This window comes from Coturnix japonica, chromosome 3 (assembly GCF_001577835.2).
Source record: "Coturnix japonica isolate 7356 chromosome 3, Coturnix japonica 2.1, whole genome shotgun sequence".
Taxonomy (NCBI): domain Eukaryota; kingdom Metazoa; phylum Chordata; class Aves; order Galliformes; family Phasianidae; genus Coturnix; species Coturnix japonica.
The window spans coordinates 47,597,246-47,616,697 of NC_029518.1; the positions used below are offsets into that span (position 1 = coordinate 47,597,246).

The 19,452-nt window shown below is 42.0% G+C and overlaps 1 protein-coding gene across 8 annotated transcripts in view; it reads left to right on the forward strand.

Annotated features, from left to right (window-relative positions):
• The window catches only part of HIVEP2 (HIVEP zinc finger 2), a 124,740-nt gene that overhangs the window by 17,580 nt on the left and 87,708 nt on the right, over positions 1-19,452 (forward strand). For 6 of the 8 annotated variants that reach the window (XM_015858321.2, XM_015858316.2, XM_015858312.2 and 3 more), the window contains exon 2: positions 11,465-11,570. The exons of the other annotated variants lie outside the window; for them this stretch is intronic. The gene's annotated coding sequence lies outside the window, so the exon portion shown is untranslated. The remainder of the gene's footprint in view (positions 1-11,464; positions 11,571-19,452) is intronic. 8 annotated transcript variants of the gene reach the window in all.

Sequence of the window (19,452 nt, forward strand, 5' to 3'; positions counted from 1 at the left end):
TGCTGAAACACAAACACTTTGCATCCCCAAAACTTGTGTGTGTGTGTGTAGGGAAAAAGGGGAAATCATCCTCTAGGTAACACTGAAGGTTGTATAACATAACATCAGAGGTGCAGGGACTGAGCTCTTCATTGCAGCAATGAGTTTTAGTATGGATTTCACTGGAGAGCATTAGTGTTGTTCCTGTAATTGTTCCCAACGTTTCCACTTGTCCTGTGTGAATGTATAACAGTGTGGCACAGTCAGATCACCGTTCATAATGCTTCTTCTCTTTGGGGAATGAGAAATAAAAGCTTTTGTGCAGTCCCAGGTGAGAGTGGCCACAGAGGTGGGCTGGATGCACCATTGCTCCTGCTGAGGTGAGTGCAATGCTGCACTGCTATTGCTATGATGTGCATTTCTTTGGAAGCACCAGCACAACATGCGTTTGTGTTCCAGAGAGCTTGTCTCACCATCCAGAAATGCGTATGTCCTCTCTCTTCACCTCAGCTGACCCTGGCTTTGAACCCTCGCAAATCTTGGAGGTGTTTATAGCTGGGCTTTGTTTTGTGAATGGAATTTGTTTTTCTAAGTGCGGCATGAAGATTTGGTTTATCTGCATGGAGCACACTTGCTTGAGCAGTTGCTTTCCACAGTGCTGCACTTGCAGATTAAAATCTTTTCTGCCGTGATGTTGCCGATTCAGTTTGTTCTGCAGCTAGTTGGTTTTGCTAGCATGCTACAGTAAGATGCCTGGCTGCTGCAGTGAGAAAGGGAATTGTTTCATTTCCGCTGAGGTGTAGGTTTGAAATGAAACTATTTTTAAGGTAATCTGAAAACTAGAATGACAGTCCATGCTTCAACGCGTGTTTCGTTTCACCTGCAGAACTACTTTTAATTCTTGTGTTTGCACGTGGAACTGGAACGCTTTACACTGACATTAGAAATGACAGCCCTGTGCATATTTTGGTATATTTTACTGTCTATCAGGTGCTGATCAGAGAACTCAGCAGTATACAGCTGCTGTGATGTAGTTACTGTATGTAAAACTCCACCTAAGGAAACACGGTCTAGTGACTAGGTGGATGGGAGGGGCTCAATGCCTGCAGATTCAGTTCCTGGTTCTGCTACACAGCTCATGGGTTTGGGGTAATGTTCACACCACCTTGCACTGATTTTCATGTGAGTTAAATTCACAGGTATGAGTTGTGCATAAAAATACCCTCATTGCACAATATTCTCTTTATATCAGTAACACTTCCTCACCTGACTGAGATGTCACATAGGCAGATGCTGTATTCTGCTTTTGATCTATACAGAGCCAGTAGGTGCTCTGTACTAACATCAATTGCAAGAAAATAGTGTGTTTTTGGTGTGTTTTTTAGTGGCCATTCTCTGAGCAATCAATAATTGCACTATTTACTCTGAATACATTGCTGTTAAAGACCATACAGCAGTCAGGCTACATGCAGCTTCAGGGCCCAGTTCTGTCTCCTTTGCTTGTGAGTGAAAACAGCCAGGCTAAAGCAGAATCAGAGACTATGGTGATGAGAAGAGCAACTCATGTAGATCTGGGTCCAAATGTTAATTGCCCTGTTTAGACGAAGGGATTTGTTTTTTCCTCTCAAACAAATTCAAGGTGGACGTTTGTAATTTAAGATGTTGCGTTGAGTGTTAGAGTAAACAGCAGCATTGAAGAATGCAGGGAAAAGATATTTCTGCTGTGGTAAAAATTAATATGGGCAATGCAGAGTACCCTGGTTTTACCCTGGCTTTTTTCAACTTTGTGAAATATGCATTTTGAAGTATTTAGGCAGTTTGAAGTGTAACTGATCTGAGAAAAGTCTGGTATAAGATGGTAAGTGGGAACCCTAGAAAATGTTTGTGCATCTGTAGGGCACAGCAATGCTTCCTTCAGGAGGAAGGCCCTAAGGACTCTCATAGGCCTTGCTTGGAAGACTGTGTGGCATCTGTGGCACATGTGGGTCAGCAAGACATCACAGGCAGCCCCAGAGCTGTGTTAGTTCATAGCAGGTGGTCGTACAGTCCTGAGTAGCCATCAAGGTGCAGGGAATGGGAGCGGGTTATCTCCATCGGTCTCCTCCAGCCTCAGCATTGTAACTTATCCCTCTGTGCCCAAGGCACAGCACAGTTACCTTGGCTTCTGACCAGGTTGGGATGTTGTAGCAGAGCTCTATGAATACCAGTTTGGGAATCAGAGCTGGCTGTGGTGAGCAGTGCTTCAAAGTTAGCCTCTGCTAAGTTCCTTCATCAGCAGCATGTGCACCTCACTGACAGACCTGTCTGGGAAACGTTGCTCATCCCTACTTCATACCCAGACTTTGCAGCCTTTCACAGCCCTGCCCCCAGCTGCTGTGAGTGGGTGATGCCACAGAATTGGGGCTGTGAAGGTAGAAGGGAGAGCTGTGCTACTTTAGGAAATTTAAATAATAAAACGTGTGCTCTTGATACTGTCTACTTCCTATCGTTTTCCCAGCGACCCTTATGGGCCAAGTATCTGCCAGGTGTACCTCGTGCTTGCTTCACAAAACCTTCAAGTGCAACTTTAATTCCAGGCAGATTCCTAAGTTGTAGTGAAATCCTACACATGCTCTTTAATATAGGCATACATTGTGAATAGAAACAGCTTAATGAGCTGGAGCCAGGGTGGGGAATTTTGGGACTCCTGCTGTTCTGCTTACAGTGTTTTGCTGGAGAATTTAAGGCTGAGGAATGACACCAACTGGATCCACAGAACAATCTGCTCCCATTCTCACGGATTCCAAATTATTTTCCTTCTCACATGTGAAGCTGTACCAAGAGTTGCGTTTAAAAACCCATCTGTTGTCCATATTATATCAATAGAAAGAAGTCTAAAATTCTTCTAAAATATTCTGGTTACTCACTCCATGCTGTTGTCATCTGTCTTTCAACTACAAGCCATTTCTTGTGGTTGCACTTCTAGCCACTCAGAATCTTCCTTCCACCAGCAGATGAGTCTCTTAGTTGCTAAAAGTGCAGAACTGGGAACAGGATGCTAGAAACTAGCAGTGGATGCTTTTCAAACTTGTTTTTGATAGTATAAAATAAATAAATTGATGTAATAATTTTTCTTTATCAAGTGCAGAAAATAGTAATAAATTACTTCAAATGTTTTCTAGTGTTTTTTATTTTTATTTTTCCATTATTCTGATGATATTTTGAAATCTCAACAATGTCTATAAATGTCTTAATATAATTTTACACACAAATATGTAGCGTGTGAAGTGTATGATAAGTGCCGGGTATAGGGTGTTTGTAGGGTATGTAGGGTGTTTGCTGCCTGCAGCAGCAGTTTGTTGTGGCTGTGCTGGAATAACAGATACAAGGGATCTTATTTGTCAGTGCCTCGCCTTGGGGGACCCAGTGGGAGGTGTAGGGGCTGGGTGGTCATGAAGCAGCTGCTGTTGAAGTAGCAGCAGATGTGCCTGGTGAAGAGCCAACTAGAGCACTGCAATCCACTGCCATAGGTGAGCTGTTGAGCTATGAGTTGCAGTGCCCAAACCTGCTTCCTTTCCACCTTTCTTTAAGGGTGGTTAGGTGTGGCTTTTCGCAGTGTTGCATCTCCACATGCCTATCTTCTCTAGGGATTCTGTGGTGTTTTACCTGTTAGCACTGCTGTTTTTCCCTTGAGGATGCTAATGGGCCCTCTCTTGTCTGTTCAAGCACAAATTGGGATTGGAAGGAACTTCTGGCAACTTGGTACCTTTAAGCTTGCTACATCTGTTAAATCTCTTTAGAGAAATTAGTAGGGAAGAGACAGCTACAGGCATGCCATTACACACAGTGTGGTTGCAGGTCTTTTTTACTGAGGAAACAAGGCTACAAAAGACAACTCAGGAGGAAGGCAGAATGTATTCCTTTGAGAACACTTGCTGAATAAGAAGCACTGTAAAAATGGTGAAATGTTGGAACTGTGAGATACAAATGATTTATTATTTTTCTCCACGATAATATCTGAAGGTTTTTGTGAAGATGTAGGCTTCCTAGACTTTCATCTTAAGGCTTGCCCTATTTACAATGAAAGTATCTGGTAAGATTAGGAGCGGTAAGAAATATTACCACGGGAATCAAAGACAGGTGGTGAGATGTCTTCCAGTGTCAGATCTAAAACTCAAGGCAGCTGAGAGCTGAGTCCGTTCCTCCATCCACATAAGGTAGCACTCCAAGCACCAGATGTTACGTAGAGGTCAGCCGTGTGATGCTGTGTGAGCCATAAGTCCTATTCTAGACCTTCAGCCAAGCTCCAGTGAAGCTTAGAGTTTCTTACATGTATCTTTGTGTTGTGATTCAGGCTTAAATTTGTTTCATTCTGAAGCTTAAAGGCTCCTTCTGACATAAAGCGCATGGATTTATTATTATTTTTTTTTTTAAGATGTATGGAATAATATTAGATGCTACTATTTAAAAAAAGAAACGTTGTTGCCTTGCAAAAGTGAATTTCATGTTTCTTTGTCTAATAATGTATTTAGAGCACTTGGAAGGAAGTTCCGGAGTATGGAGATTTCTGCCCTAGGGAGTTAGTATCCTGTGCCTTAGTTAGGTCATGTCAGGCCATTGTTTTGCTTTTCATATCATAAAGATCTTGTGTCTTTATTCACACTCAGCTGTGGACTTGAATTTCCTGCAGAGAGTGAAATAATTAAGAATTAATGCTGTGAAATCATATGTCCTCCATTTGTAGCTGGGTTTAGTTGAAAGCAATTCTTATATAGTAATAAGTGATGTATATAGGTAACAAGCAATGTTTGTATGTGTGGTGCTCAGAATAGCTGAAAAGCAGCACAATTGTTTTCTATATGAGGAAACAGAGAGCTTCAATGGTTCATAGAACTTGGGTCTCTGTCTCCTGCCTGATTTCGTCCCTGCCTGCCAGCTGCTGCTTTCCGCTTTGTCTCTGCCGGTAGATCATGCCAGGACAGGGATGGAGTTGGGCACAGTAGATTTTTTGGTCCAGATGTGGCAGGGGAGTTGGGTGGGTATGCAGGAGGTTTTGTCAGTATAAGCCAGTAAAGCAGGCTTATGCATGGGGTGCCAAGGAAGGATGTGCAGAACGCAGAGCTTATTCCTAAAACCTGCTTGTGGCTATGTGCAGTCGTGCAAGCTAAATATGGATCTGGTGAGGAAGGGCAGCCCTGGTTTAAATTGAGTGCTTACATTACTGTGTAGTTGTGGCATGCAAAGGAGCAGCAGCTCCCTAGGGATTGCTGCTAATGGGATGGGCAAAACCTCTCTGTCTTGCCTGGTAAGTCTGGTTTGATGCTAATTCCAGGGTTGGGGCATGAACCTGAGTGATGTAAGTAGTAGCGTCCACAGTCACAGCCTGGGGTGAGCGTGTGCCTGCTTTGCACATCAGCTGAATTTCCATCAAGATTTCTAGCACTGGCTGCAAGGCACTTTTCACCAGAACTAGGTTCATTATCGAACAGAAGGAGGCATGTAAAGGGGAGCCTTATTAAGTATCACATGCATGAAGCTTTTGATTTGGAATGCGTTGTTCCATTTCCTCTAAGTCTTCCATAGGGAAAATCCTGATTTGGGTTTGTCCTGAATCTCCAGTTGTAACTGCAGCCACAGCTTCTGCCTGCACCTTCCTCTCCCTGGCTCCCTGCTGGTACCAGGTGGAGAACAGTGGGATGCCAGCAGAAAACAGCCCTGGCTGCCTAGCCAAGGGTGCAGACAGAAAGAAATAACGTCTGCTGCACTGCATATCTGGGACAGGTCTAGCTGGGAGGAGCTGGCAGAGATTGTGCTGAGGCTGTCTTCATGGATGGGGCAACATCAGAAAGAGGTGCAGTGCACATCTGTAAGGATAAATGCACAGAATTGGTGCTTCTGGCTCCTCTTATGGCAGACCATCCTTTGCTGTGCAGAGTGACGTGCCTGTCATGAGCTCTCAGCCGCCCTCAGCAGACGCTCTGTTACACTGTAGGTGCACATCTGTGATCTCATCTTGAAAAATACGACTACCTTCCACTTACCCTTCTGGAGATGGCTTGTCAGAGCAACATGGTGCTGCAAACTTATCCTGCTTAATGTCAGCTAATTAAATTCACTTTTGAATATAGTACTAAGCCAATTTAATTCTGTCTCTCAGAGCCTGCAGAGACGGTTGTGACTCTCGGAGGAGTTCTGTCTCTGATTAGTGATCAGATCTCTTTATGCCACTTCAGACTGTCTCTGTCTGTCTTTGTGTCTTTCAGTGGTCCTCATGTTGTTGGGGGGCTGGGTGTTTTCTCCCTACTTTCACAGGCCTAACACGTGCCATCATGTCTAACAGCGTATTCCTTCTAATGATGTTTGTTCTCTGATATGAAAGTTTCATGCTTGTCGCTGGAAGAGATATATGATTTCTTATGAAATGCTCTGGATGTTAGATCTTGATTTATGAGGCTGTTTTTCGGAAGCGCTGATGTCTGCAAGGACAGGGATGTGGGTGACCTTCTTGCGCCGTGCTGGTGTCCCAGCCTCTGGGTGATCGTCACATCGCAGCCTGAGTGCGACAGCTCCCAGTAATGGCCACTGTCTGTCGATCGCAATGTATCTTGTGATTGCTAACGTTCATGAACATGAAACACAGAATTTATAAAAGGAATTAGTGGGAAAAAAAAAAAAAAAAAAGTGAAGGGTCAAAGCAAGTCATAATGAGAAAGAGAACAAAGCACTTAATTGGGTAGTGCTGATGGAATATATTGTGCTGGAGATGATCTGGTGGATAGTTTTTGATTCTAAATGCCCTCTGCATGAGTTATTAAAGAAGGTCCAAGAAATAAATACTGTTTGTCTGTGGGTTTTCATGCAGTTTTTTTTCTTTACTGCTCCCTTTGTGTAGCTTTGCACAGGGCAGCAGGTCGGACCTCATTTTGAACCCCTTGATGTTGTCTGGTGGAGGGTACATGTACACTTCAGTGGAGATTTCTGGTGCAGTGCATTTTGTGTTTGTTCCTGCTTTCCTTGTTCCCCATCCTTACTGATTGCATATTAGTGTTAGGCCATCACAAGTGCAGAACTGAGTTGCTGTTCTCAGCCATGTAACTCTTGGTTACTGAGAAACTGCTGCTCCTCTTCATTCCAGGATGTAACCAAGGAGTGTTTGGAAACACTGATTGAGAAGCAGCTTGCATTGCTGCTTCACTGCACTTGTTCTGCACAGAGTAGACCTTCCTTGAATGTGGATGTCCATCTGGTATATTTTACAGGCAACTGAGTCATTCATGTTTTTTGTTGCCCTGCAAAGTCCACACATGCTGTGGTATCTGTAACGTAGCTTTAGATATCACAAGAGAACTAAGATAGAAAAGGTGAGAAAACTGACATAATGCTTAACTTCTGACACAGGCAGATGCCAGGAAGTAAAACTTGGGTCTGCAATTCCTTTCTCAATTCCTTCCATTTCTTGTGAGGAGACGAGAAGAAAGGTTTATTTCTTCAAACAAGACAATGTGTTAACAGATCATAAGTTACTTTTTAATTTTCATTTTAAAATATATTTTTCTGAAAGGCTATTCATAGGTATGTACTTCTTTTCTAATTAGAAGTTATAGTTTTGTGTGGTTTTTTTTTTTCTCAAGAATTTATAGCAATATACATATATCTGGAGAATCTGTGAGACTTACTACTTAGACCTGATTGTCATAAACAATTTGATGCCTGGACCTACTGAATCTAACCATGCTGGTTTAGGTATTTTGTCCATTTTATGAGTTCTTGTTCATTTTTCAAGTCAGCAAACAGTATTAATTGGAAATGGAGAAAGAACTGCTGAAGCCTTGATAAGTCCAAAAGCAGACCAGTGCTTTATAGGCATATTCTAAACACCCATGTCTGTAAGTTATCTTCATCTTTACTGCTGTGAATATGCACTGTGTGTTAATACGAACATTTATGGTGCAAAAGATTACGTATTTTCTTCTTCAGTGTCATACTTTAAGAAAATGATACTTTGGGATCAAAGAGTAACCAATCTGTAGTTCATTATGTGTAAAGTATAGTTTTAGGATTGTTTCCTGACGAATGGAATCAGTTTTGAGAAGCAATTGCATGCTAATGTGAGAGTAAGCTGACAGCAAACAATGTATTTCAGCTTCCGTTAATTTTTTCTGACTGTGCCTAATGTTTGCATTTAGTTAAAAGTACGAACATACTGCGCATGAAAATTAAGGTCTTAATTGATGGCACTGGGGATTACTGTCTAGCCAAGTAAATACATAGTTTGGACAAGAACTATGTGTATTTTCTTACAATTCTCTCTTTATGTAGAAACTGTATTGATTTTGTCTTTAGTTCCCAATCCATCCCCTACCAAGATTTTAAGGGCTGGCTCTCCAGTGTATTGCTGTCTGCACTAGCTATTTCCATCACTGTCAGAGCCATGTGCTTAAATAGCTCTTATACAATTTATATTTTCAGATTTCACAAAGGCCTTTAGGCTTCTAATTTACCTGGAAAGGCTTTGTCTTTGCTTTGAAGAGCTTCTTCTAGGACTTGCAATTTCTGTCAGAGTGCATTTTCAGAACTTTGGTATTCTAGTCTTACCAAAGGAAAGGCATCCTAGGAAGGCTCTACTGAAAAAAATCTTTGTGAAAGATCTTGAAAGTTGTCACATTCACATGTAGTTGGGTCTTCTCTTAACTGCTGCTCCCTAGTGCCTCCTGCTCTAGAAGAAGAGGTTTTTGTTTTGAAGAATGCTGGCATTCTTCTGTGTGGTCCCCAAGATCCCTCCGTCTCAACTGTGAGCAAAAAGGTGATATGTATTGAATGTGGAATGTGCCTTGTGGACTTCAAAATCTAGACTGTGGCCTTGACCTTGCTGAATAAGAGGATTAGGAATCTGTGAAGGAATCTCATCAAAAGGGTCCAGAGACAATAAAACAGAGAACTCCAGACTTATTCCATGCAGGACATCAGTCAGTAGGGAGACTATAGCTTTTAGCTTTTGAATGCTACCGATCTGTAGCAGGCAAAACCTTAGTTTCGAACTAATTCGTTACACATGCATTTTGTTTGGTTCCTTGCGTTATGGTTTATTTGTGTTCAAGGTGTAGCTACCTTGTGATCATTCTTTTCTGTTTGTGCGGTGATCTCAGGCTTTTGTTTTGAAACATTCATTTTCCAAGAGTCCAGTTAACAGGCAACAACAACAAAATGTTTAAATAAATTATCCACCTGGAAAATTCTGGTACTTTTTAAAAATGTAAATGCAGAGATGTAAGTAAATGCTCAGGCACGATCATTAGGGAAAGGCTGATTAAATTACTCCAAATAAATCTGCAAAAGAATGAGTTGTGTGATGCTTTATTTTCCTGCTGAAGACAGACGGCCATTTTTAGCAGCATCCTTTTATGGTAAAGGTGCAACAGATAATTTCATTGGGACAGAAGTTGGTTTTTTTTTCTCTTTTCTTTTTTCAAGCATGCAATGAACACAAAATGGAATTGGGAAGCAACATTTAAGCAGGTCAATGGAAGGATTCTTACACTGAAAAATGTCTGTTTTAAGGAAGCTCCTTTATAGTGGTCTGAATGTGAGGAGTTGGTGGTTATCTCCTCCTTGAAAGTTTTAAGTGTACTTTTAAAGCTGTCCACCGAATTCAGATAATGCTTTCTAATTCTTTTATACTTCTTTCTGGGAATGCAGATATGTACTAGAATTCCAGCACTGATATTCATAGTACTTCATACTATTAATGGACTGGTGAGTCCTCTTTATATGCTTTCTAGCAGAATTTCCCAGGCAGACTGGTTCTGAGGCTCATATTGGTTAGTGCAGAAGTGCTGTAGGTTGTTCTGGGTGTGTTTGGCTATACTGGAAGAGATCACAGGCAGTCAGTTCTGTTCAAACCATGCTCCTGTCTGTCTGTGCCAGGATGTGTGTTCTTCACCTTCACAATTCAGCCAGTGACTGCACTTGTTTCCAGCAGCCCCCAGCTGAATTCATGTAGGTCCATAAGCTACAAAAAGTAGCTTATGGAGTGGGGCTTGTGGAGCACCTATAAGTACACCTAAATACACTTTCTCTCCTCGTGGCTGGTTCTGTTTGCTAACTTGTATTTACACTGCTTCTGTGTAGGGAAACAGTATGACATATTGCCATTGTGCCATTGGAAGTATACCCTTTACAAGTATGTATTTTTTTGTTGTTGTTTTCGACCATGGAGTTTGCTCTTCCGACCTTAAGTTTGTTATTAAATACTTGCTTAGGAGACATTGACTTGCTTAGTTGGCAGAAAATGCAGAAGTATTTGGTGCTGGAGTGCTGTGTGATGTTGTGGCTAGCCAATGAAGCGTAATAAATGCAAGAGCCAAGCCACTTTGGAGGTATGAAGAGTCAGAGAAGCATTAGAGTCATTTAAAAAATGTAAACTGTGGGTAAAATCTAACAACATCATTTCTTTAAAGTTCTTTATTATTTACCAGACTTCCCTCTTGAAAACCTCCTACCCTAGAATGAGATGCAGCTTGCAGTGCAGGAGGAAGATTGCTTTCTGGCTGGGGACACTTGGTTTAAAAAGACAGAATTCCAATTTTATCTCTGATGTGACTTCAGATCACTGTGGTTGTGTCTATATGAGTGTTCTACGGGGTGTATTCTTGGGTATCCTGTAAGTCATTTTATTCACACTTTCAAAATGAAGGGACCCCAGTTAACCTGCCTTATATATCAAAGCTGATTTTATAGCTTTACATATATCCTTCTGCACTGTAGGGCTAGTCAATAAAATTTAAAGATGAGTTTCTTAATCTTGCCTTAATTTCACTTAAGGAGATACATGGTCCAGGGAATTTTTCATTTAATTAGGGATGTAGATTTTAAGGTTTCCTCAGCCTGTTTGTTTCCATCAGCTTTGGTTTTGCCATTAGTTTTAGTAGGAAAAAGCTTTTCTAGCTCTTAAACTGGAAAGTTGGTTTGTTTTCTGCCATATACCTTTTCCTAGGAAACAGTGCTGCCAGAACAATCTCATTTTCCATGTCTGCATTTATCAAAATATTGAACAACAGGCCCACCTGTCAAGTGATTTTACGTAATTAAATTATTATTAATAATATGACTGTAATCACCAATAGGAAAGCAATGCTTTTTAAGATCCTTTGATGTCAAGAAAATAGTTCATGCAGGAGCTCCAATGCTGCACCTTTTAAGCTGGAGATTTTCAATCAGAAAAAGAAGAATAAAAAGGTTGAGTGAAGCAGCTAATGCTCTGGTTAAAGTTGTCACTGCCGTGATTGCCTTGATAGTGTGCCTGAAATCTGACCTGGAGCAGTGGCCAGAACAGTTTAGAGACAGCAGGAATATTTTCTTTGCCATTGTGAGTAGAAGAATGACTTCTGCGAGCCTGGGAAGAGCATGGATGCTGTTAACACTATGTCAGAGTGCACACATGTGTTAGTAAAGCTTGAAATAAACTTCTGAGTACTATGAACAATATCTGGATTTGTTATATTTTCAGGTGGGACCCTCTCCTGATATGTGACCTACAGCAAGCTACCCTGAATCATACGATGACAATGTTATCACTACCACATCTCTGGAAACCAGTTATTCATAAATATATGGTATGTGAACTTCTGTGTCTTACATTAACCACTGCTAGTTGGAGCAGCACAGTAAGAATAACATGAAGGTGCTAAAAGCCATTGAAGTAAATGTTAAGCCACATGTATAATAAATTAGAGTGAGTCATTCCAGCAGATGTTTATCTGCTAGGCCTGGTCCATATGCAGAGTGGTGAACTGCTTCAACTGCAAATACGATCTTGAAAATACATTCATTTATAGATGTTGTTAGAAACCTTCTACTGATGTTTTTTTTTTTTTTTCTTTCTGGATGGAGTTATACTGGTATAATGATGATGTGCAGATATGCAGCTTGCTGTTCTCTTGCTCAAGCAGGAAACGGTGGTGGTATTGGCATGAAGGGTTCTGTACCTTAACTGTATTGCTGCATTTAAAGCACTACTATTTTTGTGTTTAGGAAAGGCCTTGAATTACTTTTCTCCTTCGTTCCATTTTCAGTTTCTGGTCAATCTAAGTTAGATTAATTTCACATGCAGTGACTCCCTAAAGAAGTGCAAATTGACTCAATTTTACCAAATTCAGCCAGATGATGGCAGTTATTCCCTTGCTGTTTAGCTTTACATTATAAAATCTTTGAATAAGATTTCTATAGGAATTAAATCTGTATATTGTATCTTTTTTCCTTACCCTGTAAGACTAATACCCTCATCTTGTGCAAGAAGATTGTTTAATTTCTAGCCTACTAGGCAAAACATTTGAAGTCACTGCTACCTGGCATATCTTTCTTTCCTACTCTTCTAATTCACGTACTGTAAAACCACAAGCAAACTGGCTCCATGAGAATTGCTACATGATTGCTTCATATTCTGGAGTAGTTAGTAGCATACCACATAACCATTAGCATGGAGCATCTTCTGATTTATGGTTCCAATCCAGCTCCCACTGAAGCTGGTAGGAAAATGTTTCTTCATGCTGATGGGAGTTGAATTGCACTGCATGTAACATCTGAGATTTTTAAGTAATGTTCCCTGTGAGATATCTTTTTTTTTTTTTTTTAAACTGATAACCACTTTTTTTGAGATAGAGAATTAAAGATATAAGCATAGAACAAAATTCCAAGGATTGTTGAAACAACATAGGAGAGGACTCAATGGAAGTCCATGAGCAGATTCAAGAGTTTTAAATGGATGAGGAGAGATGCCTGTTTGCCCCAGAGGCATTTACCTGGATTCAGTGTGCTATTTTACATATTCAGTGTGTATATTTTACATAGAATTTTGAAGATGTTTGTCAGATGTGTGGCTGATTTACTGTTACCATGTGAGAGATGGAAAGTGAGACAGAAGTCTTACAGGGAGCGGGGAGGGGAAATTCATGATTCATTAAATAATTTGACATGTTTTGGGAGAGCTGTTCACAACTCAGGTAATTTCTGAATGTTCTGATTAATGAAGAAGTGACCAGATGTGTCTCACTCTGGTTCTGCTCAAAGGGAAGATCCTGGAGATTAGGTGAGAGAGCATTGATCCCGCTTACACAGAGAGGGCTGCTAGTGTATCTGCACAGCCACACGTGCATGCTGAGTACAATTAACACCATAGTTTACAGATATACATATATTTTTTCTGGATGTCTGTTCTTGCATCTCTTGTATCAGCTGTGTCTAAGAACCTTTCCAAGAACAACAATTTCCATTTCTCTTGTTTCTTCTCCATTGATTCATTTATCAGTACTCAAAATTGCCAGGGAATATATATATATATATATAGGGGATATATATATATATATATATATATATATATATATATATATATATATATATTTATAAGTCATTTTGGTGTTTATGGGCACGTTTGTAAAGTAAAACTAGGTTGAAGAAATAGAGTTGTGTATTCTGTATGCACAGAGGTCTGGAGAGGAGCTGGTAGGCCAACTAGATTAGCTTCCTGTTTCCACAGGTACCTTTTCCAAAGTAGAATGGGTGTGTTTTGGTTGGCATTTTCAGTTTTTTTTAGGTGGAAGGTGGCATATCACTGGGAGAAGGGCTCTCTGAGGGGAAGGCTGATGGGGAGGTGTGGTTGCCAAAGTGGTGAGTGCTTGCAGATCTGTGTGTTTGCTGGGGACAGAGAGGAAGCAGACGCCCAGCTGCTCTGCTTCCGATGAGCTGAGAACAAGGGGTGCTGCGTCTCACACCTTGAGAGAACTTATTATATGAGGTAATTGCCTCTACCCAAATCAAAATGAAATTTCCTTTGTTGAATGTAGGAATCAGAGTGAAGTGATGGTTTTTTGTTTGTTTGCGTTTCCTTTTGTGTGTTTTGGTTTTCATCTCTGGCTAGTTCTCATACAGCACTGCAACAGGAAACTAATCTTCAGGAGCACAGCCCATAAAAGATAGGCCTTCCGAGGGACTGGACTCTGCTTATTGCAGAGGCCTTCGAAGACAGGTACATTGTAAAAGATTACAGACCTTCACAGGAAATTAAATTGGATGTGATGTAGTAAAAGAGAGAGAAAATGGAAAGGACATATGTAGCACATTTATGATGATTAAGTGGTAAGAAAACGAAAGCATATGATGCAGTGAAGTGTATGTAATTTAGATATTGATATATGCTGCCTAGTGTTTTAAATAATCTGCCCCACCTCTTCCCTTTGCTCTCCCTGTGTCATTATCTCAGCATGAAAAATCATTAATGTCTTATAAAATCATGTTGATTTGGTGCATATTAAGGTATAAAGTGTTCTAAAACAAGGCTCAATAATAATGTGGAGTGCACTCCATTGTATCATCCAGTGGAAGGTGTGTGGGGAGCCAAACTGGGAGTGCTGGGCAAGAGCTGAACTCTTGGTTGGTGGTTCTCCATGTGCTGGTGTGGTGCTGGTGGGATAAAACTCCCAGTTTGTCTCCTCCTCGGTGTCATCTCAGCTGCGTGGGTGAGCTGGGCTCATTCCTGGCCAGGTGCCTGTGGGCAGAACTCAGGTTTCCCTATCAGGGAATTCTTTCAAAGGAGACGGTAATAACTTCCAACATTTTAATAACTTTTCTTATAAGATTTGGTTACCTGAAATTGGAAAGGATAAGCAGAACTGTGAGAGATTTAACTTTATTAACCATCATAAATCCTTTCCCTTTTGACCCTAATCAGTCCCCAGAGTCTTTTTAATGCTCTTGACATTGCACCGGCCTTTCATCATTGCACAATATACGTTTTCCTGTAACAAGGAAACCGGTGGTGAGAGCCCGACTTAAACCAGAGGTGAAGGCGGCAGCAGTAGGATGGGCAGAAATTCATTGCCAGCAAAAGGAAGGAGGGAGCTGCACTTTGCCAGTACTCCTCAGTGTGCCTTCCATCTGTGGAGAGGAGTGGAGGGGGACACAAGTGGAGGGGACACAAGGGTGCTGGAGAAACCTCTCCCTGCAGTTTGTGAGAGCACTACAGACAACACAACAGTGCTTTTGTGTCGTGTGCTGGCACGGGGGCTAAACCTACCTCAGAAAGCCTCCTTATGATTAGGCACAGCCCCACGTCCCTGGAGGGTAGCAAGCAGCAGGAAGCACTCGCTGCCGGCCGGCCAGCTCAGCCCCAGGAGCTGTGGACAAGAAAGAGGTGGCTTATGGCGCTGGGATGTGGGGACTGCTGGGTGGAGGTGTGGTGAATAGGGCCCTTCTTCGCTGGGAAGGAGCCTTACCAGGTGGTCGAGGGATGAGGAATGAGAAACAAAGGCCTTCTTCATAAAGCAGCTACCTGGGTTTCTGCCTTCCTGTCCAAGGCGCACACAAATCCTCCGGAAAGTGAAGGGGGAATTCCCAGGCTGGTAGTCTGTCCTTCCTTGTGCTGTCCAGGAATTCCTGTGATGGGGAAGGCATCCAAAGAATCTGTCCCTATGCATAGGGATGTTAAATTCCCTCTTTTTCTTCCCTGTGTGCGAGTCAGCAAGTTTCCTCTGCAAATGCTTTAATTTTAAGCTTAATGCTATGCAAATATTTAACTTTGGAGGTAAAAGCTTTGGGCTGGCTTCAGCCTATGGACCGGCATCCAGCTGTTTCTACAGGTACTGATCCAGTGTTTATATACATAAATTGCTATTTATTTATTTATTGTGGTAACCTTTTGAAAGAAACCTGGATATATGCCTACCCTGTTTTTGCTTCGTACTTGAAAACTGATGTGTTTGCAATGTGCGTACAGCCATTTTCAGAAGCTTTGGCAAAACCCGCCGATCTGCTGAAGGTAATCATTGTAGGCTGAATCCTTAGATAGCACAGAGTTGTACTGACTTACTTTTCCTGTAAAGAATTAGGAAACAAAGGTGTAGGAAGAGCTGGCACCTGCTGCAGGAGCTTTGTGCTATAATTTGGTTGTCTGGACAAGCAGTCACAGGGGGCAAGAGAACATTCAGAATGAGTATCAAGAGCACTAGCAATACGTATGTTAACTAGGTTTCCAAAATCTACTAAAATGCTAACTTGATGTAGAGCACAGTGTTCTATCCACATCTATTTCAGTTTCTCTGGCTCAGAAGCCGCTTGCCTGCAAACAGCCTCTTATTAAAAGGGGAAAGTCCATCGTCTTGTGGACCTTCTGCAATGTGCTCAGCATGTGAGCTATTGACTTCATAAAGACCAGAATAGCTATCGCAAATGTGTTTCATTTGCATGTGGCGAGATAGAAAAAGCAAACTCTGTGTGAAGATGAGCAGATGAGAAAGACACTGAATGCCTTAAATGCTAAGGGAGTTAATGCTATGCAGTGATTTTTGCTTCTGTTATAGGAAGTGTAAGAACAGTACGCTTCCTGGCATACATCACCATCTAAACTGCAAAGATTTCAGTTCCATGGCAACACGAGGAGCCCAATGGTGCTTAAGGTGTACGTATTGCATTCAGAGTTAGGGACTGTTACTGAGATGGTAAGGATAAAAGCGTGTCTGATATCTCCCGTTTACTTATCAAAGGCTTTCTTTACAGAAAATCATCTGCCTCCCCGTATTGTCTCCAGTCCTTTCCATGTGTGTTTTTTTCTCAGACAAAAAGCAAAGGTAGCGATTGTTAATTGGTGATATTTTTTTTTTCATAAGACTGTTAAGTGCAGCAGCACTTGAAAGTTGCAAGAAAATGCTGTTAATTTTTGGTACTGTTGTGCATCCCTGGAGAGGAGGACTCTGTTGCAAGGGGGATTCTTTTTTTTTCCCCCCAGTGTACTGCTTTATAGATCAGAGTGAAGCGGTGTTTGGGGTATTTTTTTAATAGTTATTTTCCTTGCTCTTTTTGATCAGCCTTCTTTCTGCCTCTCTTAACATCCACCTCCAGTTTCTCCAGTCTGAGGAGCAGGAAACATGACTGAGCTCTATTTCCTGGCATCCTAAGAAATATACAAGAAAACAGGGTATTTTTTTCCTGCCAGTCACTTGGGTTTGCGGCCTGTCCCTAGTAATGCACCTGGACAGAGCCTGAGTCCCCCTTTAGATCAAGTGGGTGAGGGGCCAGGGAAGAACACAAGTGAGCAGCAGGGCTAAGCTGGCATGGGAAGGCTGACGGAAATGGGCAAGTTGAACTGGTTTTACAGCTGTTTTGCATTGCTGAAACAAGCAAAGCAGCCAGAATTATCGGTGGGTCTGGCCTGTAGATTTTGTCGAGATTTCTCTGTGTGACTGCAGAGAGAACACAGCGCTGCAGTTGGAGGCTGGTTGGCTGTTTCCTGTTGCTGCGCCAGGAGGAATAAATTCATCTCTCTGTTATCTCTATCTGTATCTCTCTCTCTCTCTCTCTCTCTCTCTTTTTTTTCTTATTTGCTCAGAACAGGAAATTTTTTTTATTAAAAACAAGACTTTCTTTCACTGAAGGGGGAAGCTTGTCTTCAGGAGTGCAGCACAACCCAAGTAAATCCTTTCCGAGAACGTAAGGTGGAATGAAATAATTAAGTGTCACTGCACTGGCACTCGGCAGAGTGGGCAGCAGAACCACAGAGCAAGGAGGTGTTGCATGTACACAGCAGCTTTTAGGAGAGGTCAGCACTGGGAGATCCAGCCATGTGCTGGTGTTGCTTGTCCTTGTAGATCTTGCTTTAAAAAAAACCAAAAACCCACAGGTGTAGCTTATTGAAAATGTGGCTGTACAATTAATACATGCTTTTGAAGTGACATGGGACCCCAAATGATGAGCAGTGTTCGCTCTACCAGACAGTGTTATGGGCATTTGTGTGTCGGTGTCTGATCTGGTGTAGCGTCTGGGTAGGCCAGATGCTTTGGGGAGCACCTCAGTCAGTGTGGCAGGAAGGATGGGAAGAAAGCACTGAGAAACTTCAAAGAAAGGAGAAAGGGAGGAGAGAAATCAAGGGCAGGAAGAGAGATGAGTGAGGAAACAGGAAAGGCGAAAGGGCCAGCGGAGAACAACAGGGGGCTGGGAAGAACACAGGGCAGGAAGGAAAGAATGCTTTGGTCTGCTTGAGAAAAAACTCATTTTCAGATGAAACACAGACAAAAAGGAGCAAGAAAATGTATGTGAAATGGGAAAGGATGTCAGAGTTGTAAAGGAGGAGGATTCAAACTGATGCAAACAGAAAATATGTATAAAATGTATGGATTGATTTGATGTATTATTGGCCCAGCCAATGTTAAGTAACAACTGCCAAGTTTGTAGCAGGACAGGGCTGTGCCATTCTTCATGAGGAAGCTTTGGGCTGGTAGGGAGAAGCAAGGCCACATGGGGAGGCTGCTGTAGGTCCCATGGCTGGAGCTGGAGGCATATCACTCCATCTGCAATGTTTGCTTCTTTCTGTCTCTCTCTGCAGGGCCTGGACTGCTGCCACCTCCCTCCTTGGAGAGCAGGGTAGTGGAGCACCTGCCACCAAGCAGAAAAACTGCCTATCCTGCCTTCAAGGGCTGGTGGCTAGAAAGATGCCTGGTTGTCTTCTCAGTTACCTGAGCTGCTGTTAGGCAGGCAGGTGTAAGGTCTCTGTCTGTATCCCTCTTCTTTCACTTGTGCAAGCTATCTAGGCTACCAGAAATAATCAGCTGAATGGTAATTTTAGTTCTGGCTGTGAAAAGTGGCTTTTGAATGAAGTCTACTTCAAATAACAAATGTCTTCTTTCCTCCTCCTCCTCTCCACCTACTTTGTTCCTAACCATTAACTTTTCATGTCACTTGAGCTAAGTTCAGTGTCAGACTCACCAGATCCTACTGAAAAACACATCTTTCTTTTGTGGCAAGCTGAAGAAGATGAGAGGCTTGTGGTGTTTTTCCTTCTCAATCTTTGCTCCTCTGGGAAAAGCAGCTAAGGCTTCGTGAAGCTGCCTCCTTCCCACTCTGCTCAAAAATGCCTCTCCATCAGCTGCTTTGAAGCTTCTCTTAAGGAGGCTTGGGCTGGCCTGCTCAGTGCCATCATCTGCCAGGGGAGGTTTTCTCAGCTTTGGTGGCTTCCATTGTGGTAAAAGGCTGGAGAAGATTGCTGTGGAACAAGTCATCATCACCACTAGCTATGCCATTTGAAAATCATTACTTAAGCATGAAAGAGAGGAAAAATATGAAACATTACGAGATTTAAATCCTACCCAAAACTCTAAATAATTTCTGCCATTTCTGTTTTCTGTTTCCTAATCATAGGCTGCTTCTGCCATGAGAGGAAATGGCAGTTACTGGACAGTGGTGCTTGAAATGCTCTGCAGTGTGCAGTAGTACTTATGGCAAAGATGGATGTATTCATGGGAAACAAATGGAGATCTGAGCTTACCTGGGAACATTAATGGCATTTTCTATTATAATTTACGTGCTTATTTTGATTGGTGCTGAAAAACAGGATCAGAAAATAGAACGTGGACTTTGGGTGCTGTCACACAATGATGAGCCAGCTGAAATCGAAGCCAGTTCAAGGTTTAAGTATGATCGCTGATGTTCTTGAAAAACAAAATCTCTCAACCA